Source organism: Coenobita brevimanus, chromosome 116 (assembly GCF_032717465.1).
Source record: "Coenobita brevimanus isolate Jiangsu-jjx chromosome 116, ASM3271746v2, whole genome shotgun sequence".
Taxonomy (NCBI): Eukaryota; Metazoa; Arthropoda; class Malacostraca; order Decapoda; family Coenobitidae; genus Coenobita; species Coenobita brevimanus.
Genome location: NC_137069.1, coordinates 28,992,483 through 29,017,649, shown reverse-complemented (window position 1 = coordinate 29,017,649; position 25,167 = coordinate 28,992,483).

The window sequence follows — 25,167 nt, the reverse complement described above, 5'->3', positions numbered from 1 at the left end:
GTGGTTTGGACATGTGGAGAGAATGGAGAATGAAAGACTGACTAAGAGGGTGTATGTAGGTGATGTGGAGGGAGGGAGAGGGAGGGGTAGACCGAGGATGAGGTGGAGGGATGGAGTTGAGAGGTATATGAGGGAGGGGGGGTGAGTTGGGGGGAGGGGAGTCAAATGGTGGGTGACAGAGTGACTTGGAGGCGTTTTGTTCAGTGCGGCCACCCTTTGCGGGATTAGGGCGTCGGGCTATAGATAGATATATAGATAGTTAAGAGCTTGATTCTTAAGGCCTATGAGCTTGTTCCTGAAGCCTATAGAGTAAAATTTAGGACAACTTACAAGCAAGATAAGCAATCCTATGTTGAGTATGCAAAAATCAAAGAAGATCTGTTAGAGCAGTGGTTAAATTCTAAGAACGTGGATTCTGATTTTGGTAAATTTAAGCAGATGATTTTGCTGGAGGACTTCAAGAGGTGTATTAGTAAAGATGTAAGCCTATATCTTGATGAGAAAGTAATAGATAGTTTGTCTGATGCTGCAGTTTTAGCTGATGAATATGTTCTCACTCACAAGAGATATTCTAGAGGGAAAGGGAAAGCTGAGAGTAAGTACGTTGCCTCTACTCAGAGTACAGGTAACAGGAAAGAGAATAAAGATGATGTTTCTCAGGAAGTAAATACCAGCTTCACCTCTAGATTTCAGAAAAGTAAATGTACTTATTGTAGTAAGCTTGGTCATACTACGGAGAAATGTTTCCAGGAGACAGCGTGATGTGAACAAAAAGGAGTCTGTAAATATTCAGTCAATTGGTCTAGTGTCCACCATTGAGAGTTCCCAGAATTCCTTAACTGAGTTAACTGAACCTGCTTTGAGGGTAAATTAAATTCTCATGATGGAGCTCCTCTTTTGAGCAGTGACGTGGGTGACCCTCTCAAGCGTTCATGTGCTAATTTCCTGTCTGATGGTTTTGTCAGTCCTCTGGACAGTAATAACAGGAAATCAGTTAAAATATATCGTGATACAGGTGCTTGCCAATCCCTTATGCTGACCAGTGTTCTAGGCTCTAATGTTAATTCCTCTGATGAAACTGTAATCCTACAAGGTGTAGGGAATAATTACTTCTCTGTCCCCCTGTGCAGAGTGAATTTAGAGTCTGGTTTTGTTAATGGTTCCGTTATGGTTGGGTTGGTTGAGACACTCCCAATGTCAGGTGTAACTTTCTTACTTGGAAATGATATTGGTGGAAGTCAAGTGTGTCCAGCTCCTCAGTTGTCTAGTGAGCCAGTGGCTGCGGCCCAGGATTGTGATGTCCCTGATGTGTTCGCTGCATGTGCTGTCACTAGGGCTAAGTCTAAAGTTACTGGTGACTTAGAGGATAATAATGATGATGATGTTATCCTAGCTGACACTTTTCTTGCTAATTTGGACCACTCACCAGATGAGGCAGTACCCCGTAGTGTTGATAATTTGTCTCGTCAAGAGTTGGTTGAGTTGCAGGTTGCTGACCCTGAGTTGAAAGGTCTAGCTAACTCTGCTTGCAGTGAGGAAGAGTCAGCTGGTGCTTCTACTTGTTATTATATAAAGTCAGGAGTACTTATGAGGAAGTGGAGACCCCCAACAGCATCAGCCGACTGTGAATGGGAGGTTGTACATCAAGTTGTCATCCCTCGTGTTTGTAGGCAGGATATCATTAGAGTGGCTCATGATTCCAGTTTGGCAGGACACCTTGGAGTGAGGAAGACTGTGGCATGCATTTTGAAACACTTCTACTGGCCAGGTATCTTCAGGGATGTTTCCTGGTATTGTAAGTCTTGTCACACCTGTCAAGTTGTGGGGAAGTGTAATCAGACCGAAAAGGTTGCACCTCTAGTTCCCATTCCTCCTTTTGAGGTGGATATTGTGGGCCCTCTTCCTAAGACTTCTTCAGGATTTTCTTATGTGTTGACCCTGATTGATATGGCTACTCGTTATCCTGAAGCCAGTCCACTTAGAAATATCTCAGCAAAGAACGTGGTTAAGGAAATGCTGGGGTTCTTCACAAAGTTTGGTCTGCCCAAGGAGGTATAGTCAGACCGGGGAAGTAATTTCATGTCAAATGTTTTCAAGCAGTCTCTGAAAGAGTTTGGGATCACCCAGATCACGTCTTCAGCTTACCATCCCCAGACCCAAGGAGCATTGGAGAGATATCATCAAACACTCAAATCGATGCTCAAGAAATACTGTTTGGAACATCAGAAAGACTGGGATAAAGGTCTTCCATTCGTTGTATTTGCCGCAAGAGAATCTCCAAATGAATCACTGGGCTTCTCGCCTTTTGAACTACTGTTTGGCCATGAAGTAAGAGGACCCCTTAAGCTACTCAAGGAATGCTGGCTGTCGGAGGAAGATGACGTCAATCTGCTGGGGTATGTGATGAAGTTCAAAGAACGGCTGTCCACTGCTTTACAGCTGGCGAGAGAGAATTTAGGAGCTGCTCAGGAGAAGATGAAGACTTTGTATGATAAGAAGTCCAGGTTACGCCACTTTCAGCCAGGAGATCAGGTTTTGCTTCTGCTACCAGTGCATGGGCAACCTCTTCAAGCCAAGTTTAGTGGTCCTTATTTCGTGGAGAAAAAACTCAGTGATGTCAACTATGTCATCGCCACACCAGATCGTAGAAAGAACAAGCAACTATGTCACATCAACATGCTAAAGTTATATCACAGGTGGGACGAAAATAACTCAGTCTGCACTGTAGCTGTTCCACCCGAGTCTGCAAGTGAAGTTCTCCCATGCAGCATGAGCCTGAGTGATAGTTTGGGAAGAATCCTGATATCATGAATGATCTCCAGACTAAGCTTTCTCATCTACCTCCCGAGGAAAAGGCAGGAGTTTTCGGCATTACTGCAGGAGTACCCGCAAGTGTTCCGTGCCACTCCAGGAAGAACCACTGTGTTGATGCATTATGTCGATGTTGGAGACGCAAAGCCAATTAAACTGCCTCCTTACCGTGTGAGCCCAGTGAAAGTTCCTCTCATCCAGAAGGAGCTTGGCTACCTGTTGGACCACAAGATGATTGAGCCCTGTCAGAGCGAGCGGAGTTCTCCTGTCACTCTGGTCCCTAAGCCAGGGGGGTCACAGCGGCTTTGCATTGACTACAGACGTGTTAATCAGATAACCAAAACAGACACTTACCCTCTCCCTCGTGTGGAAGATTGCATAGACAAGATCGGAAAGGCTAGGTACATAAGTAAGTTTGATTTGTTAAAGGGATACTGGCAAGTACCTATGACTGAACGTGCTAGGGAGATCTCATGTTTTGTAACACTAGGAAAGCACTTTTGCATGTTTCTGTAATGCCATATGGTATGAAGAATGGACCAGCCACATTTCAGAAGCTCATGAATGTTGTAACAGAGGGTTTGGCAGGGTGTGTTGTTTATATTGATGATGTATTAATCTTCAGTGACAACTGGAAAGATCACCTATGCCATGTCAGTAAATTTCTTGACCGTTTGGTTCAGGCTAATCTTGTAGCTAATTTATCAAAGTGTGAGTTTGGTCAAGCTAAAGTTCAGTACCTTGGGTACGTAATTGGTGATGGACATGTTGCACCACCAGGAGCTAAGGTTCAGGTTATAAAGTGATCTTCCTACACCTAAAACTAGGAAAGAGCTACAAAGATTTTTGGGAATGGTAGGTTATTACCGGAGATTTGTTCTTAACCTTTCAATTCTTGTATCACCACTTACAGACCTACTGAAAAAGGGAGTTAAATTTGTCTGGACCGATAACTGTGAATCCTCTTTCAACAAACTTAAAGCTATCCTATTAAGTCAGCCAGTGCTCGCTACTCCAAATTTTGTTAAGCCTTTTAAGATGGCTGTTGATGCAAGTGATACAGGAGGTTGGGCTGTTTTGCTGCAAGAGGATGATCAGGGTATTGAACACCCTGTATCTTATTACAGTAAGAAGTTCATTTCACCTCAAAAGAACTACTCAACTATTGAGAAAGAGCTTTTGGCCTTGATTTTGGGTTTACAGCATTTTTCATTTTATTTGTGTTCTGGTTTTGACCCCATAGTCATTTATACCGATCATAACCCACTGAAATTCCTTAGTAAGTTTAAAGGTAAAAAATAAGAGATTGACAAGATGGAGTCTACATCTTCAGGAGTATTCATTAGACATACAACATGTCAAGGGGAAAGAAGATGTTATTGCAGATTGCTTATCTAGACTTTAGACAGATTGTTTTAGAGTAATAAGAAATTTCCTTTGTAAATTTCTTTTTTCTTTGTGGGTAGGTGTTACATAGCCTATGATTTCATCATCCTTTGTGTAATTCTAACGTACGGTGTGCTGCCTGTTTGATCACGAGCGTGTTCTACCTCATTCCCCCCCTTCTACCGTTATAGTAGAGTAAGTCGTTCTTTCTGTTGTTCAGAGTGGGATTGTCAACTCTTTGTCCCCATGGCTTCATTTGCGCGTCCTTCTTACAAGTTGTATCAAGCTCTGCCGGCCCCTATATAATGAGCTCAGTCTCTACATTAATTGCCACTTAGATCTACTCCTCATTTTGCTCACATCTCTGTCCTCCCCTGTACAGTTGTTATTATTGTGAGTGCTCAGGAAGTCTCCAACCATCTAGCAGCTGTGTGTAATTTGAGTATAACTGTTGTTGCATTTTTTCTTGTAATGTGTAGCATAAGGTTAATTCTTAGGCCTAGTAAGGTTTTTGTAATTCAGGTAAAGTTCTTGTTGTCAGCTATCATTAATAATACTTTGTATCTGTAATAATTTATCTTGCATTAACTGAGCATTACCCAGTGTATTTTCATTTTATCAGGGCTGACTTAGATAAATTTACTCTTGCTAATTTCGTGTTAATAGAGGCTATTGCAGTTAACCATATATTTAACCTGTTTTTGCCATTACATTATCCTTATGAGTCCTGAATGTTTTGTTGTTAGTTTGAGCATTAAACTTTAACTTGTAATTTTACCTAACTCTTTTGTTTTGAACCTGGAACTTTACGGGACAGTAGTGATTTTTAGTATCCTCACTTAAAGTGTACATTATCTTTCTCTGTTCCGTAACAATATATATATATATATATATATATATATATATATATATATATATATATATATATATATATATATATATATATATATATATATTTACAGAGAGAGAGAGAGATAATAGGTACAATACATACGGCTGATTCTTACTATAGTCTTGGCATGGTACTGCCATTATATTACCATTGAATAAATCCATATATACATTATATCACTACAATGCAATGTTCTATGTTCAGTTTTTACTGCCATTTAATTACTGTATACAATATGCTATGGTTCTACAATATTATTGTGTCTCTTCTTTATTGTGATGAATACCATGTATTAATAGGATATGACAGAATATGTAATTTGTTACCACATGCAGTAGTAGGTACAACACTGTGGCGTGACCGAGTGATGTCAGGACACTAAAATATCATAACACAATACATAATAGCTAGTGACATATATGCTGTCAATATGTAATATAGAGGTTTGAAGAAAGTCGTGCCTAAGCTCGAGAGACCTGGAGGAAACAGCAGTGCAGATTCTAGCTTGAGAATTTCGCACACAGCACAGTATGACGCCTGATGGAAAACTCCACACGTGTGGAAAGTTCGTCACACACGTGCCCTCACACATGACCCAACTAGTCATATACAGGGGAAATTGGAGAGACAGGGCAGAAGGGGTTGGGACGCTATAGGGAAGAGAAGAGGCACGGTGGAAAAGGCAGGAATGAAGGGCACAGAGTTAGCTGGCATAAACTGCTCGCACCTTAGTACTGCTCTTGTCAAGATAACTTCCTCTTGACAATAAACTGCAGTCAAACCCCAGACTCATCTTTTTCTTTCTCCTGCCATCCACGACAAAACCACCTTGAACATTCTCTCCTCTTAATAATCCTTACAGTCTAACATTTTTGGAAACGCCTCGGCAACGGCTACGATACCATTACCACCATCATCACTAACACAGCTACCACCACCATCACTACCACAACTACCACCACCACCATCACTACCACAACTACCACCACCACTGTCACTACCACAACTACTATTACCACCATCACTACCACAACTGCCACTATCACCATCACTACCACAACTACCACCACCACCGTCACTATACTAGCAGCGTCACTCCACTTGACAATTACTGAACCTCCTAAATTTCGGGTGTGTGGCGAGATGACGATGAGAAGGAATCAAATAAACCCGGAGGATGCAATACCTTACACTTAACACACCCTGATGGGCGAGTGTGGGGTGTAGGAGTGTACGTAAGGGTGTGCAAGTACATGAGCAAAAATTGAACACCTCTTCTCTGCTGGCTGTGACAATGGAAGGTGCTACACTATTTTTTTCATGTGATACCAATATGAAGAACACAGCTAGAGAGAATGAAAAGGAAGGATGCCCTCTTTCGTTTTGGGAAGACTGTCAGTATGGAAGGAATGACGGAATGCTGGTGGAGCATTCTCTGTGAACTTTTGAGCATGACTGTACGTGAGGAATTGGACGTAAATGAATCACTGACTGGAAGGGGATAAATAAAGATAAACAGTCGTGCAAAAAAAAAAAAAAAAAAAAAGGTCGACTATTGCAAAAAATGGGAATCAAATAAGGATCCAAATCCGACAGAAAAATTAAAATGGAGATCAAGGTATTGCAGACGATTCCCAGAAGCCAAGTAAAATCGTCTGGTTGTAGACTAACGATGAATAAATAAAGATAGGTAAACAGATAAATAGAAAAATCGCAAAGCATACGTAACACTTTTCAGTGTTTCAGTAACACAGAGAATAGGCCAGCATGCTCTCTGGCCTATTTCTCTAGCTGTCTACACCAAACTACATGCACAGTACACACTGCACTTCCTTTTATAAATTAAAAGAAAAATGGCGCACACAGAACTTGCCTTGGAGTCCCCAGGGGGGGAACCACAAATGCCCCCACCATCCGCCCCTCTCCCGGTGACGACTCTATGAGTTGCCTGGAACCACTGTCTGACTCGCTTCTTCTTCATTTCTGCAACATTCACGGCTTTTCCTCTGACTTTCTCTCTGTTGAACATCACCTCACCTCTTCCAAACCTCACCTTCTCTTTCTAACCGAGACTCAGCTGTCTGAGGCAACTGACAGCAGACCCTTTTCTGTATCCTCCTACTATCTCTATACTCATTTCTAAGCCAAAGGTGGCTGTTGTGTATATGTACGCAACGACTAATCTTGCTCTCGTGTTCCTGAACTCGATTCTTCTGAATTCTCTACACTCTGGCTTCGCCTTTCCTGTCATTCTCTGACTGAATATATCTGTGGTGTTTACTTATCCCCTGATTCTACTGACTATCAAAAATTCTTCGACTATCTTACTTCTACAATGGAACACATTCTATCCATTTCTCCTTTCACTGAAATCTCCATTCTAGGAGATTTCAATGTTCACCACCACCTTTGGCTCTCCTATCCTTTCACGGATCCACCTGGTGAACAAGCCTACACCTTTTCTATCTTTAATGACCTAGAGCAGCTTGTACAGCACCCTACCCATATCCCTGACCGCCTTGGAGAGAGCTCCAACATACTTGATTTCTTTCTTACAACTAATCCTTCTGCTTACACTGCTAATCTTTCCTCTCCATTGGGCTCTGATCACAACCTTATTACCTTAACCTGTCCTATTGCTCTGGTACAGCCTGTGGACCCTCCAAAGAAACAGTGATTGTGGCATTTTGGAGCTACAGATTGGGAGGCCCTCAGGCAGTACTTCTTTGATTTTCCCTGGAATGATTATTGCTTCCATGGTCAGGAGCCATCTGAATGTGCCTTGCGCATTACAGAGGTTATTCTCTCGGGCATGGAAGCATACATTCCTCTCTCATATCCTTTGACTAGTGCAAGAAAGCCTTGGTTTAATCACGCTTGTTCTAATGCTGTCCACAACAAGGAGAGGGCCTATAAAAGGTACCAACGCCAACCCACCCCTGAATCACATCTTTTTTATGTTTCTGCCTGGAAGCGTGCTCAGTCTGTTCTTCGTTCTGCTAAAAATAATTTCATCCGCACTAAATGCTCTCAACTCTCCAACTCAAATTCTTCCCGCTCCTTCTGGCACCTTGCCGAAAACCTTTCTAACAACTTTACCTCATCATCCTTCCCTCCTCTTTTCTACTCTGATGGCTCTGTAGCTATTTCTTCTACTGATAAAGCAGATCTCTTCGCTCAGACTTTCTCCTCCAATTCCACCTTAGACAATTCCAGTGCTGTTTCTCCATCACTTCCCCTTTATGACTTCCTCATGGCTGACATTAAAATTTCTTCAGCTGATGTATTTTCTGCCATCACTGGCCTCAGTACTAACAAGGCATATGGGCCTGATGGAGTCCCTCCTGTTGTCCTCCAGAAGTGTGCTTCCGTGCTTACACCCTGCCTAGGTAAACTCTTTCTCCTTTGTCCTTCAACTTGTACCTTTCCTTCTTGCTGAAAGTTTGTTCTCATTCAGCCTGCCCCAGAGAGGGGTGACCGTTCCCAACCCTCTAGCTGTCGTCCTATTGCTTTGGCATCGTGTGTCTCAGGAGTTTTTGAGTCGATTCTTAACGGAGAAATTTTGGAGCATCTTTCCTATCACAACCTTCTTTCTGATCGTCAGTGTGGGTTCCGTCGGGGACGCTCGACTGACAATCTTCTCACCTACCTTTCAGACTCTTGGTCATCCTCCTTTCGGGACTTTGGCGAAGGCTTTGCCATTGCACTTGGCATCTCAAGGGCCTTCGATCGAGTCTGGCGTGAATCTTTAATTTCCAAGCTGCCCTCTTGCGGTTTCTGTCCTTCCATTTGTGCCTTCATCTACAGCTTCGTTTCTGGTCGTTCTGTGGCTGCTGTTGTGGACGGCCATCGTTCTTCTCCGAGATCTGTTAACGGTTGTGTTCCTCGGGGCTCTGTCCTATCACCATCTCTCTTCCTTTTGTTCATCAATGATCTAAGTTGTGCATCTGACCCTACCCACTCGTATGCTATGATTCCACCCTTCACCTTTCCATTCGGTTCCCGCAAAGTCCATCCCAGCAGTTACTTCAACAATCAAGGGATGAGGCTATGGCACTCCTAATGTCTGACCTGGCTCGTATCTCAGACTGGGGTAAAAATAATCTTGTTGTTTTTAATGCGTCTAAGACTCAGTTTTTACACCTATCAACCCAACAGAATCTTCCACAGGAGTACCCATTAAAATTTAATAATATCCAGCTCAATCCAGCATCATCCTTGATCATGCTTGGGGTTTCATTCACTCGGGATTTATCTTGGAAAGATCATATTACATCTCTGGTAAAATCTGCTTCCAAGAGATTAGGTGTGCTAAGCCGACTCCATACCTTCTTTACCCCTGCACAGTTGCTGACTTTATACACGGGATTTATTCGCCCCTGTATGGAGTACAACTCTTATGTGTGGGGAGGCTCCCCACGTTCAGCTCTTCTCAATAGGGTGGAGTCAAAGGCATTTCATCTCATCAACTCTGCTCCTCTTACTGGCTTCCTTCTACCTCTGTCTCTTCGCCGCACTGTTGCCTCTTTATCTCTTTTCTATCGCTACTTCCATGGTCACTGCTCCTCTGAACTGTCTGCTTGCATTCCTACACCTTTACGACAGGTGCGTAGCACCCATCTAGCAATAAACTCTCATCCTTTTTCTGTTCAACTCTCTAATGGAAGAGTTAACCGTTACTCCCAGTCCTTCATTTATGCAACAGGTCAACTCTGGAACTGTCTCCATCTGTCTGTATTTCCTACTTCCTATGATCTCCAGTCTTTCAAACGCAGTGTGTCCAGGCATCTCGAAATGAACAGATCTTGAATTTGGCTCTCTTTTGTATTGTTTTTTTTTTTCTTTATTTTTTTCTTAGAAGGAACTGTTTTACGGGCTCGTAGCCTTTGGTTCCTTCTTGCTCGCATTAAAAAAAAAAAAAAAACTTTGGAAAACGGGAAATGAAGTGACAATCCCACACCGTCACAGTTACAAAAATGGAAATCATATATTTGTTGCCAAATGACCCCCTTAAATCTGAATGAAATCATCTGCTTGTCGCTTGAGCGGATTTGGGAAAGGTGTCGACGTATTTTGGGGACAACACTACGTAAAGCGAGACACTGAATGAAGCTCAAAACCCACCAATGTAACAAGGACAGATATAGAGATAATGCTAATGGATCTAAACTGAGTAAAATCGTCTGGAGATAGTAGGAATGAAATCGGAAAGATGGTCTCATAGGTAAGGGATTAAACTGTCTATGATCTAGTTAAAATGGTGAATTTAAGTCAAGATACAAAGACATGCCTAGGTAGTTAAGATGGAGATTAGGATGTGGCGGTAGTTCACATGAAAACTGTTTAATCAGAGGCATTATTGTTTTGTCATCATTATCATCATCATCATTGCTTCCGTCGTCACCATCATCACCATTGTCATCACAGTTGTCATCATCGTCATCGTCTTCATTATCATCATCAGGGAAATCACAACAATAATCAGCAGTCACATCATAAAATAGTTTGAAAAAGTAATAATAATAATCATAATAATAGTAACAACAACAACAACAACAACAATAATAATAATAATAATAATAATAATATGATGATGATGATGATGATGATGATGATGATGATGATGATGAAGAAGAAGAAGAAGAAAAAGAAGAAGAAGAAGAAGAAGAAAAAGGAAAAGATAAGAGAAAAAAATGAAAAAAGTGTGAAGGAAATAAAAAAGAAAGAAGAAAACGAAGAAGAAGCACAGGAACATGAAGAAGAGCATGAAGGAAAACAACAGGAAAAAGAAGACGAAGAAAAAGAACAAGAAAAAAAGATAAGAAAAAGAAGAACAAGAACAAGATTACGAAGAGAAACAAGAATGCGAAGAAAAGAAGAAAAGAAATAATAAACACTCTTACACAACACCTTCCAGTATCCTCCAAACAATCAACACTGCAAGTAAAACGGCGAATTAAATCAAGATCCAAAGATGGGCCGACGTAATCAAGGTGGAGATCAAGGTGTTGCAAACCGTGCCAAGTTCACGTCAAACCCGTGTAATCAAAGGCAAAGGCGGCAGCAGAGACCAGAGGGAGAGGAGTTGTGTGGAGTGGGTAATGACAGGGAGGGAGAGGCCGGACACAGCCAAACCAATACAAGCAGCCTGAAGTTGGAGAGATTATAGTGGGGTTTGAGATGCCTGCTATATTCCTTTGGCACTAATCTGATCTAAAATTGCCCAGCCAACCTAGCACAAGCAGCCAGAAGTTGGTGTGTGTGAGTGAGGGGGATATATTGTAGTGGGATTTGAAAGGACTGCTATACTCCTTTCTCCCCAACTTGGCCTAAAACTGCCATGAGAGGCCAGACACAGCGAAGCCAGTAGAAGCAGCCTGAAATTGGTGTGTGTGAGGAGGTTTTAGTGTGGTGGGCTTTTTGCTATATTCCTTTCCCTCCAACTGGGCCTAAAATTGTCATCGAGGGGACAGACCCAGCCAAACCAACACAAGCAGCCTGAAGTTTGTGTAAAGAGGTTAAATTGTAATGGGATTTGTTAGGCCTGCTGTACTTCTTAATTCTTTCCTTCCAACATGGCCTAAAATTGCCATCTCTCCATCTTGAATGCTGAGTTGTAACACTTAACACAAGAATATGATGCCAGTCGCGGAGAAGTGCTATGGAGAACTTGTATAGCCATAATGTCTTCTTCTGTCACTTACCTACTTATAAGATGTTGCAAAAGGACGAAAATCTGGGCCAAGTTAAGAGAAAAGAATCATAGGACAAGTCCGCTAGATTTATTTTGCATGTAACATCTTAGCATTTATTTTTGCGTGATTTATTTCCTTATATAAAGCTGCTTGTATCCATTAACGCGCAAGACGATGCTGGAATACGATGTGCAGACTAAATCACCACAGAAGAGATGTTTGGAACACTTCATGTCAACAGGAGAGAGACCAGATGATGCCAACTTCACCGTCAAAACATTCATTCTAAAGTTGGTGTTCCTTTGACGTACTGTAGTGTGTGTGTGTGTGTGTGTGTGTGTGTGTGTGTGTGTGTGTGTGTGTGTGTGTGTGTGTGTGTGTGTAAGCTGGTGATTGTGGGACGTACTGTAGTGGACTATAGGAGGCTTCTTTGCACCTTTTCCATAGCGACTTATTTTACATGGTAGATTCTGGTATTCCATCCTCCTTCTTTTATGGGATAGGGAGGTAATTAATGGATGTTTGTGTTACCAGACGATTGAGCCTTCTGGTTATATCGGTGCCACCACGTGAAGGCGTCCCTCTGCACCACCGTCAGTAATAATATTTAAGAGGATATTAAGGTACAGAATAGATCGCAAAGGGGAGATGCTTCGACACACACACACACACACACACACACACACACACGCACACCGCTCGCTGGTGCAGTGGTAACGTTCTCGCTTGCCAACTGGTGGACGGGAGTTCGCGCCTCGCTCAGGTTGCGAAAAGTTTCACTGATGAAGTGGGTGGTTACTGTCCCCCTTGAGCAAGGGGATGGATGTGTGTGTGTGAAGGTCACAGCCTTGCCCTTAGATCGGACTATATGAGCTCTCAGCTCCCTTCCGGGAGGGTAAAAAGCTGACGGTCACGACCATCAAGTGATAATGACCGACCCGGTGAATTACACACACACACACACACACACACACACACACATGTGCACGGGCGCGCGCGCGCACATCAATCAAATTTCCAGCAAACTACACCGGAGGGGAACTGATAATAAAAAAATCAAAACAGTATATACTGTAGTATTTTGTTCATCCTGCTCCCCTTGTCAAGCCTATGGACAGAGGCATTAGTACTACTGATGATTTGAATGTGGGAAATATAGGACTTTTTTGTGTTTAGATTGGGTTGGGTGATTTTTTAGCTTAGTCTGGGGTTAATTTTCTCTTGGGTCTCCCGTTTTCTTTTCTTTGTCTCTTTTTGATATTTTTCTGTCTGATATTCTCTCTCTCTCTCTCTCTCTCTCTCTCTCTCTCTCTCTCTCTCTCTCTCTCTCTCTCTCTTTGTGTGTGTGTGTGTGTGTGTGTGTGTGTGTGTGTGTGTGTGTGTGTGATAGCAGTGACAATAAATACAGTCTTTCACAAATAACATGAAAGGCAGATGCTTTATATTTAGTTCATAGTTACTTTGTGTGTGTGTGTGTGTGTGTGTGTGTGTGTGTGTGTGTGTGTGTGTGTGATAGCAGTGACTTAAATGAACACAGGCTTTCACAAATAACTCGAAAGGTAGATGTATTTTGTTTAGTTCATTGTTACTGTGTGTGTGTGTGTGTGTGTGTGTGTGTGTGTGTGTGTGTGTGTGTGTGTGTGTGTATTGTGGAACCTAAGACGTCCTTATAGACTGCCATGTGCTGTTTCCAGACAGTTTTATTCACCACTGCAATCACCACACTACCACAACCACCACTACCACAACCACCACCACCACAACCAATACTAGCACAACCACCATCACCACAACCACAACTACCCCCACCACCATCACTTCCACAACTACTTCTACCACCATCACTTCCACAACTATCCCCAACACCATTACCACAACAGCTACAAGCACCATCGATATTACTACCACTACGACCACAACTGGGGGAGGCGGTGGCTGAATCGGTAGAGAGGTGGCCTGCAGTTCTAATGGACCCAGGATCGAATCCCGGCTGGGGCTGGGAACAATTTAAGGATTTGAATTTCCTAAAAAGCAGACTTCCCTGATCTATCAGATGACCCGCTGACATGTCATAAAAATACCCTGGGCTAATACCGTCCTGTATGAGACAGCCCTAGCATGTATTCAATATGGACGGTGGGTGTCAGCGCCGAAGTGGTGACATGTGGAGGTGTAGGAGGACTACTGGGCCTTGGGATAGCTCACTGCCCCCGACAAATAGGCCCTGCAGCCTTTGTCCAGAGTCGGATATATATATATATATATATATATATATATATATATATATATAAACAACTGTCATCATCACCCACACTTCCACAACTACAAGTAACACAATATCCACTGCACTACCACAACTACCACCATCAGTACCACAGCTCCGACCATCGCTGCCTCCATCAGTACCACTAATACCACTACAAACTACCACACCGACCCTCTATTCAAGTCACAAATACTGCCACACCGTTACTGTCGTCACTACCACTACTACCACGACCACAGGCACCAGAACCACCACCATTACTACAATCATTACCACCTCCACCATTACCACAGTCACTACCATCATCACAATAATTATAGGTACAAACGCCGCAGTTACAATGGCAACTACCATCAGTACCACAAAGACCATCATCGCTGTCAACATCACTACCACAACACCAACACCACTACCACAATAACAATATTTTTTACCTTTCACAGCCACAAGCAAAACCCCCACTACCACCACCACCACTGCCACCATTACTAATACCACTACCACAACTACAAGCAACGGAGTCACTAGTACGACTATCAGCAACATTACCACGACCACCACTACCATCACCACCATCACTACCATTCCACAAGCTCTGAGACAAGTACAAGTACCACAACTACCACTGCACCACCGCAGCTACTGTACTCTCATCACCCACCACCACAGCCAGTACTACCCCCACCACTACCAACACCACCACAACTACTACAACTACCAGCACTACCACTACAACCCCAACTACCACCACCCAGCAGTACACTTTAGCTACATTGATCAGGAGTTACCGCTCAGCACAGCACCAGTTACCACACCAGATAGTTTCCACCCGTTGTTAACTACTTCCGTCCCTCTCTTCTAGTCCCATTGGCTTCTCTGGGGCCTCGACTAGCCAGGAGAGCAGTGGCTAGTCATTCCTGGGTTAAAAATAGCTATAACCACCCATTTTCCCTGCCTGTTTGGTCCTAGATAGAGCATATAGGAGGCTTGAGGTTTTTCGAAGCCGTACAGAAAAGGAGACACTGCTTCGAAACAGATTTTAGAGGATACTTGTGAAATGTCAGTGCATGGAACCGAAGGCAGGCTCTTGACATATCCAACGCCATTCCTGGGTCATTAAGTTCTGTTCCTCGCCTCTCCACGCCATGCCGAAGCTGTGATTACCTAATACTGACCCTCCTGTGAATGTGGAACTCGGTGTCGCACTCACGGGCCCCAGTTCATCTTCCTTAGTAATTTATTTTTAGATATGGCTGGTTGATATCTCATTGCACCTTATGTTTATAAAGCGAAGATAGAAGAAGAATTTAAGTAACACAGAGGAGGACAATAAGCTGTAATAAGCAAAATAAATAACTGAAGAAAAGGTGCTAGGGAGCTTCCTTACCCAACGAGAATATGGGCCTGGGTGCCATAGGAGGCTCCGTAGCACCTCTTCCTTAGCGATTTATTTTGCATATTACGCCTTAACTTATTCTTGTGTGCTGTTTCATTTTAATATTGATTTAGTTTTCATTAGTAACATAAAGAGGATACCGAGTGTATTGTGCAGGGTAAATCACTAAGGAAGAGGTTGTTAGGGAGCTTCCTCAACCGACTGGAATAGGAGCCATGGACAAGACAGCTTTAAACCAATCTAATGGCTCCTTAACACCTCCTCCTAAACGATTTAATGTGCTTATTGCTCCTTACCATTCTTTTCAGTGTCATTTAAATCCTTCAAATATCACAATACTCAGCATAAGCAACATACAACTCGATATTATCCAGTCGTATCCAAAAGTAAGTCGCTAAGGAAGAGGTGTTAGGACGTTGACACTGCAGCATTACCCCAATCTAAGGGCCACCATTGTCCACCTTCGATTTTTGTTTTTAATTCTTTTAATTCATTTACTTATTGATGGTAAAATTCTGATATCTGATGAATGATATTAGAGAGTTGCAGATGACAGAGGAGACCGAAGCACCGTATCCTTTGCGATTTATTTGCTTATAGTATCTTAGCATTCTCTTATATGTATTATTTTCTATCATTAACACAGAGAAGGATGCTGAGATGTGCGGAATATGTCGCTAAGAAGGATTTGTCACGAAATTCCAAATTCACAAATTACGATGAATATCAAAAACAGAAATCAGACCATACAATTATTTCTTTTATCAATCGCGGATAATGAGAGATCTACTAGAAGAGTGTGTGTGAGTGAGGTGGAGGGGGAGAGGGAATGAGATGGAGGGGGAGGAGTGAGATGGAGGGGGAGGGGTAGTGAGATGAAGGGAGAGGGGGAATGAGGGGGGGGGGAAAGTGAGGTGGTGGGGGAGATAGTAAGGAGGTGAGGAAGAAACAGAGGATGTGGTGAAGGAATGGGATGGAGAGGTATATAAACAAATATGGCATGAACTGGAGGGAGGGCAGCGTGATGACTGGACACAGAGTGACATGGTGGTAGCCTGTTCATGGCCACCCCCTCCAGGATTAACGCATCTGGCTGGCCTATAAATAAAGAACCAGAGTAGATAATGTTACAGATACTTGTTTACTCTAATAACGATAAATAAAATATATCACGTAATACCTCTGCGGCCGTATATCTGATGCCTTAGAGCTCGTAATGCTTGCTTGTCAGCGATTTATTTTGCACATCATACCGTAATAGTCTAGTACCGAGTTTGTGTGAGTGATGCAAGTAAGCTGTAAACGACTAAATGGCGTAAAGAGACAAGTGAACTATCCTGCTTTTGCTCTAACTTGTCCCAGAATCACCATAGCTCCAGTTTGAATGCTGACTTATTCAAAATGCGTCATGTATATCGAGACACATTTACCAAAACCGTGGCAGCATCTGGCAACTTCCCCATTAGAGTTAGTATTGCAGGTGAGCCATTGCGACAAGTGGTAAGGTTGGGTGGGAGAGAGACACAGGTTAGAGCTTGAAGTCTTTATTTTGCCTAACATTTTGGGCTACACGGAACGGACTCACTGAAGACTGGGTGAGAGAAAGAGACAGGTTACAGCCTGACTTCTTTATTTTCTCTAATGTTTTGGGCTACAACGAGGACTCCCTGAAGACTGAGAGGGAGAGAAACACAGGTTAGAGCTTGACTTCTTTATTTTCTCTAATGTTTGTGGCTACACAGAACCCAGACTCCATGAAGATGGGTTCTGTGTAGCCCGAAACGTTAGAGAAAATAAAGAATTCAAGTTCTAACCTGTGTCTCTCTCCCACCCAACCTTTCCAATAGTTTGCCTACTGTACTCTTCTCACTTTAACTTGGCGTAGATTTTCGTCCTTTTCAGGTGTATTTCATGTAATTCAGTGGCAGACTAGGGCAGTACTACGGCTCTACTGCCTTTCCATTGCGCTTCTTCGTGACTATACCTCTTTCCCCTCTGAGCTGGCCTAAAATTGTCATCGCTTCATCTTGAATGCTGCGTTGAAACAATAATTTAACACATTTTAAAATATGCTAGTCACGAGAAAGTGCTGTGTGTAGCATTCTCTCTCTCTCTCTCTCTCTCTCTCTCTCTCTCCAATGCATCGGTGTCCAATCTGTAACAAAGGGTCGCTATAATATTTCATGCGTCGGCATTGGTCACCTAATGGCGGCTTTTCACGCTGCTCAATCTCTGGCAGCCTCCCTATTGTGTTTAGGATATTAATTATGCAGGCAGGAGGCTAGTGAATCATATAATTGTTTTCCGAAACTCATTTATTTGCGCTGACAAATAAGTTTGTTCATGCACGTTGCTATGTGTGAGGTCATCTGTAAATAATAATAATAATGATGATAATAATAACAATAATAATAATAACAATAATAATAATAATAATAATAATAATAATAATAATAACAATAACAATAACAATAATAATAATAATAATAATAATAATAATAATAACAGATAGCAGCAGCAGCAGCAGCAGCAGCAGCAGCAGTAGTAGTAGTAGTAGTAGTAGTTGTAGTAGTTGTAATGATTGTGGTGATGGTGGTGGTGGTGGTGGTAGTGGTGGTGGTGGAAGTAGTATAGTGCTCGAGGTTTCTGGACACGTGGGCAGAGGGCGTTCTTTGATGTCAGGATATTCGATCCCATGGCAGCATGTCATCGTGAACTGTCTCTCGAAGCTGCACACAAGAGGAATGAACAAAAAAAAAAAAAATAGAAATTATCAAGAAAGGATCCAACATGTGGACCACGGTCGATTCACTGCCCTTGTGTTCACGACATCAGGTGGGATGGGTCCAGAGGCGGTGAGATTCTATTCGAGACTGGCAGAGGTTCTTTCTGAGAAGAAACGTCAACCGCAGAGTTCTGTTATGGCCTGGATGAGATGTCGACTGTCATTCTCCCTCGTGAGGTCTGCTCTGCTATGTCTCAGGGGCACAAGATCATCAGCCCTCAGGCCTGTCTCTCTGGCGGGTATGGATTACTAAGCTACAGTGGTCGTGAGTCGCATACACCAGCGACTCCAATAGTTTAATGTCTGTATTTACACTGTAATATCAATAAATAAAAAAATAAAATAATAATAATAATAGTAGATGGCTGGTAACCACAGCCGTTGGCGTGCTTGGGGCCAACGGATTGTAATATGAGAGTTAGTGTTAACCTTCACATTACAACTCCAAATGGTGAACTGTATTAGGAAAGTTGGTTTTGATCTTCACAGTATAATTCCTCAATGGATGGAGGTGATTTGATCTGAAAAAAAAAAAAAAAAAGTAGTAGTAATAATAGTAGTAGTAGTAGTAGTAGTTGTTGTTGTTGTTGTAGTTGTAGTTGCAGTAGTAGCAATGGTGGTAATAATAATGATAATAATAATAATATTACTAATAATAATAATAATAATAAAAATAGGTAGGTGGGGGCGCTCACCATCCACTCACTCGATGTAGTGTTGCTTTGGGTGCCTGCCCTTTCCTCTCTTCCATCCATCCTCTTCTGTCTTTCTTTCCTTCACTCTTTCCTCTTTCTTCTGTCTACGGGTGACTTTACACTCCCTCTTCTATCTTTCTTTCCTTCCTTCTTTCCTCTTCCTTCTGGGTATGGGTAACTCTACACTGAGTGGCAAGCCAAATGGTTTTCTGTACACCAGGAATCCATTTACTACACTGGGTGGTAACAATATAACCAAATTATAGCTCCTAGTGGTTTAGTGGGTAATTAAGTTGCCCCAGTCGGATTGAGCCTGTGCAGGTTTATATCCAAGGGACAGTTGGGGTTCATTGCTCACATAATGCCACTCAGGGATGAGTCAGGCTGGTCACTCTCATCTTAAATGTCAGGACCAACTTTCCCAGCCCCTGGTTCCTACGCCTTTCATGGGGCCACATATGATTGACTGATGGCTAATTGATAATAATAATAATAAAATAATATTAATAATAATAATAATATAATAATAATAATGATAATAATAATAATAATAATAATAATAATAATAATAATAATAATAATAATAATAATAATAACAAATTTAAAAATGATTAAAATCCCTTTACAAACCTGACATACCCCGTACATATAATCTCATTCAGACAGAAGCCAGTTGACACTAACATTTCACAACATATGAGTTCAAAAAAAAAAAAAAAAGCAAAACAAACGAACTTAAAATATATATTGTTTGTCTGGCCTTTTTTTGTCGTTCATAAGCTGACAATAATGTGTGTAATTTTTTAGATCCTGCAGTTAATGATATTGTACACTGTAAAAAAAAAATGTAGTGTTGAGAAAATAATAATAATAGTAATAATAATAATAATAATAATAATAATAATAATGATTTAACATTAATAATGACAACTATTGATGCAACTTCTATTATTATTACTACTGTTACCTCTATACTACGGTGCTAATACTACTACAACAGCTACTACAACTGCAACCACTACTACCACTACCACCACCATCACCACAACCACCATTACCACCACCGTTACCACTACCACTGCTACCAAACGATATTATTCAGCTTGGGAGGACATCACACCTCACCAGCTGCCATAACCAAAACAAATCATCCACCTGAGACCTATTCCACCTGTGCCATATTTTGCTGTTAAGTCTCATTCACCAGCTGAGTGAGGGATGGGTGTTGGTCCCCCCCCCCCTCCCTCCTCTCTCTCTCTCTCTCTCTCAATCCATCCACTCAGCCATCGATCCATCTATTTATTTTTATATCTTTCTATGTCTGTCTGTCTGTTTGTCTGTCTTTCTCTGTGTCTGTCTCTGTCTGTCTTTCTCTCTGTCTGTCTGTCAATTTATGTCTGTTATTTTTTGGTTACACGGTTACCACTTAATTTTGTACGTAACGTCTAGATTTGCAAAAGACAGTTTCGCTTGTCACTCTGTAGAGCCATCTTAAGGTATCACTACATTGAGTGAGTAGATGGTGAGAGCCGCTACTTGTCATCATGCATAAATCGTCCTCTGAAGTTAACTTGTTTCATTCTCCTTAGGTCACTCGAGTCATTTCAACAAGTTTCACAGTGTATTATTCTTCGTAAAAGATAACGCTGCTTTTGTGTGGTGAGAGACTGATTCAGGAGACCACAGTACTTAGTTGTATTATATTAGTCAGGTAGTGGTATTTATTAGTCATTAGAGGTAAGTGGTGGCGAACATCATCCACTCACTTTATGTAGTGCTACCTACTTCTTTCTTCACCTTGATAATTCTTTTTCTAAGCCTGCTCCCCCCTTTTCCTAGTCCTCCCATCGTTCTTGTCACTTTTTATTCTTCTTCTTTCCTTTTCAGGTGGCTTTACATTGAGTGACAAGCCTAATGGTTTCCTTTATGTCAGGAAACCATTTACAAAGCCGTTTGGAAACCACATAACCAAACCATACGTATTCCCTACGTGTCAACAAGTGGTTTGGTGGAGGGTTAGTGCCCCTCCTGTAAAACAACTAACTCAAAGACAAACGGTCACCCCTTACAGGATTATAGCATCCGCTATAGATAGATAGGTAAATATTAATCAGATGCAACCATGCTAGGCAAGTTCGCTATTAGGGATCAGAGGAAAAGAGTTCCCCTCCCACATTATTAACCGATGTTCAAAGGAGCCTGGGAAAGAACGATGATAAAACACTAAGATGTCCTGAGAGGTTGGGAATAAAATGTCAAAGAGAGAGAGAGAGAGAGAGAGAGAGAGAGAGAGAGAGAGAGAGAGAGAGAGAGACTACACCTCATTTCCTAACCTCCACTTCTTACCACCTTAACAGCGCAAAACTAGAGAGTAACGGTTTCATTACTACTTCATTTTAGAGACATAACAAGAGAAGCCTGAGCGTGACGTCATAATAGGAGATGTAGTAGAGAGAATAAGAGGGAGGGAGGGTGAGGGACCGGAGGGGAAGAGGGAGGGAGGGAGAAGAGACTGCAGGATGAGAGGGAGGGAGGGGGGTTGGAGGACTGGAGGGGAAGAGGGAGGGGGTAGAGGAGAGACTGGAGAGAGGAGAAAGGGAAATGGAGTAGGAAGTGTTCTGAATTTTAGCAACCTTAAGAAGGAAGACCGTAAATACCTATCCACACACACACACACACACACACACACACACACACACACACTCTCTCTCTCTCTCTCTCTCTCTCTCTCTCTCTCTCTCTTTATGAAATCACACCCAACCTCCTCGCTATCTCTAAAAACGACCTTATAGTGAAGTCGTTTCCTCTCGCTTTTCTTGAAAGGTTGATGGTCGTGGGGATGAGGCCTGCAGGGTAGTACAGGATAAAGGTGGAGGTCGTCAGGGTTCAAGGTGGGGGTCATAAGGGGTCGTCTGAAGGGTCGTCTTGGCGCTACGGTATTGCAACGTGCGGGGAAGAACTTGGCCAAATGCGGGAATCTAGAAGTGGTCGTTAAGTGGGTCGTAGTGCGCTGTTAAGCATAATCGTAGTAGTGCTTTGGCTGTTCTATCTCCCCCCCCCCTTCTCTTTCTTTCTCCGTTCGCTCTCTCTCTCTCTCTCTCTCTCTCTCTCTCTCTCTCTCTCTCTCTCACGACCATTCAGTACGATGACTCTTTAACTCTTTACTACTACTGACGAAATAAAAAATATATATATTCCTAGAAAGCACTGATCAGCCTAATGTCATTTTTTATTTTGTCATACTGTATCATTATGTTTCTTTTTCTCTCGGACAATAAACTTTTAGGAGGCAGTGTTAGGGCCTTGTCATTAGTCTCTTCACCCCGAGGACGTCATTCTAGTTTTCTTTCTTGCTTCTAACAGGCAGTTTTAGTCACATGGGGAGCAGACTATACTCCTTTCATCGTAACTTGGCCCAAACTTGGCGTCTCTCCATCCTGAATGCTAAGTTGTAGCAAAACAGGATCATTTAGAATATGGTGCTAGTCACGAGGAAGTGCCATGGAAAGGATGTACAGCCATATAGCACTGTCTTTTTCTGCCACTGAGCTACGTGAAATTCTCTGCAAATGGACGAAAATCTAGGTCAAGTAAAGATGAAAGGACTATAAGTTTGAAGGAGTTAATGAAGACCAAATCTTGTCCTTAAGTTCGTATTCTCTCCTAAGATGATTAAAAACGTCTTAGTGTAGAGGGAATAAGATTAAAAGGTATTTCTTGTGAAAAGGTAAAGAAGGTTGTCTTCGTCATCGTCATCATCATCATCATTATCATCACCATCATCATCATTATCTTCATCATCATCATCAAAACAGTTAAAATGTAATTCTTGTGAAGGACGAAAGGCTCTCTTGATTTATCATCATCATCATCATCACCACTTGCAACTCCACCATCACCACCAGCACCTCCACCACCACCACCACCACGATCATCATTATCATCATCATCAGTAACTTCGCCACTTCCACCACCACTACCACCATCGCCACCACCATCATCATCATCAGTATCATCGCCACCACATCCAACACCAGCATCATCATCATCATCATCATCATCATCATCATCATCATCAGTCCACTACAAGACACATTCCTCTTCCATCTTTCTCCACTCTGACCCATTGCCTGTTAGCCTGTTCCATCCAATCCCAGCGACGATTTGTGATATTTTTTGGTTAATGAAGTGTTACGTGAGAGAAAATGCTACAGGTAGGCTCGTTCAGGTAAATACCGGAATACTTTTTTAGTCCAGGTAACTGAGCTTAATTACATTATGAGAGAGAGAGAGAGAGAGAGAGTACAAATTTCCTTTACACTCTCTCTCTCTCTCTCTCTCTCTCTCTCTCTCTCTCTCTCTCTCTCTCTCTCTCTCTCTCGTATGATCCCTAAACACCTCAATAAAGAAAAACAAAAGCTCTTATTTTTTAACAAGATCTGCACTGGTTGGCAGTTTGGATTCTCACGCTGGAATTTGACCTCACTTTGTATTCTTCTCGTCTTTTTTCACACTAAATTATCCTCCCTTTTCACTGTCCTTTCCTCCTTCCCTTCCTTATCTCCCTCGCTAATTCCTTCAATTTTCTTGACTGTTCTTCCGCTCGCCTCACAAAGCCCAATACTTCGTCGTTCTCTTTAATATGTTTACCTGTCCTGTCCTTTCACTCTTCTCCTTTTCGCTTAAACTCTAAAATATCATCTAGCATTTTCACTGCCTCCTCCCATCGGATCTCCCACGTAATCTGTTTTTCACTCTTGTCCTCCTTCACCTCCCACTTTGCTTCCGTTTTTCACCGTCTTTCGTCGTCTCCCGCCCTTTTTTTTCTCACTGTTAGCCTTCACCTTCTCTCACCTGAATTCCTGTTCTTCACTTTGGCCTCCCTACCTCCAGTCTTCACTCCTGTTTTTCACCGCCATCCCCCTTACTAGTATATCCCACTTTAATTCTCATTTTCACTTTCCCGCCCCCACTATCCACTTTCACTTCCGGTTACCTGTTGTCCTCTCCCACCTACCACTTTAATTCCTGTCTTTTTTACATACTGGTAGGTGATGGTGACGATCATCCATTCGCTTGATGTAGTGCTGCCTACTTCTTTCCCCACCTTTATCTTTCATTTTTCTGTGTGTGCCCTTATCTCTTCCTACTTCTCCCATCTTTTTTAATTTCTGTTCTTTCCTCTTCAGGTGGCTTTACCTTGAATGACAAACCTAATGGTTTCCCGTAAGCCAGGAGACCATTTACAAGGCTGGTTGGTAACCATATAACCAACCCATACGCTTTCCCTACGTGTTAACAGATGAGTTGGCGGAGGGTTAGTGACTGCCCGTAAAACAACTTACTCAAAAGGCCATCCCTTACGAAATGATGGCGTCTGGCTATGGATAGATAGATAGATAGGTAGATAGTTTTCTCCGGGCTTTATAATTCAGCGTAATAGATGGTTTATGAACTGGAGGGATTAGTCTTCATTATCCCCTTCACTATAGGTCGTTCACCATAACCTGGCAAAGACTCGTTCTTCTGTAATCTATATTTTTTACTTGAGTAACAAAATAAGGCTATACTATGCCCTACTATGACCCTCCTTTCTATATTACTTCTTCGTGACAAGCACCATGTTCTAGTCTTGATCTCTTGCTACAGCTCAACATTCATGATAGGGAGATGGCAGATTTATGCCTAGATGAAGTGAACAGAGTATAGGTTCTTAATAAATTGAACAAAATTATTTGGTGGAAGTCTGACAGAGAGAGAGAGAGAGAGAGAGGGAGAGAGAGAGAGAGAGATGAACAGAATATGCAACAAGTATAAACTTATTTAAGACATCACTAAACCGAACATGTTAATCTGCAGACATTCATTTGCTTTAATTTGCATGATAATTGCTGTATCGAAACACATTACAACAGGAGGCTAGTGCAAGCTTGGGCACACCGGTTGATATATTCTTAATTACCTGCCCAGGATTAAGAAAGTTATTGCAATAATTAAAACAAGGACGGCCCCCACCACCACCACCTCCATGCTGCTGATTACAACCCTCTGTTAATAGGGTTTATCTTTTTATGCCCCGTTATGCGATGTTTTGACCCCGTCATGGGATGTTTTGACCTGTTATACGATGTTTATCCCCGTTATGCGATGTTTATACCCCGTTAAGCGATGTTTATACCCCGTTATGCAATGTTTCTCCCCCATTATGTGATATGCTTGGTATTTGGATGTACAGATTTGA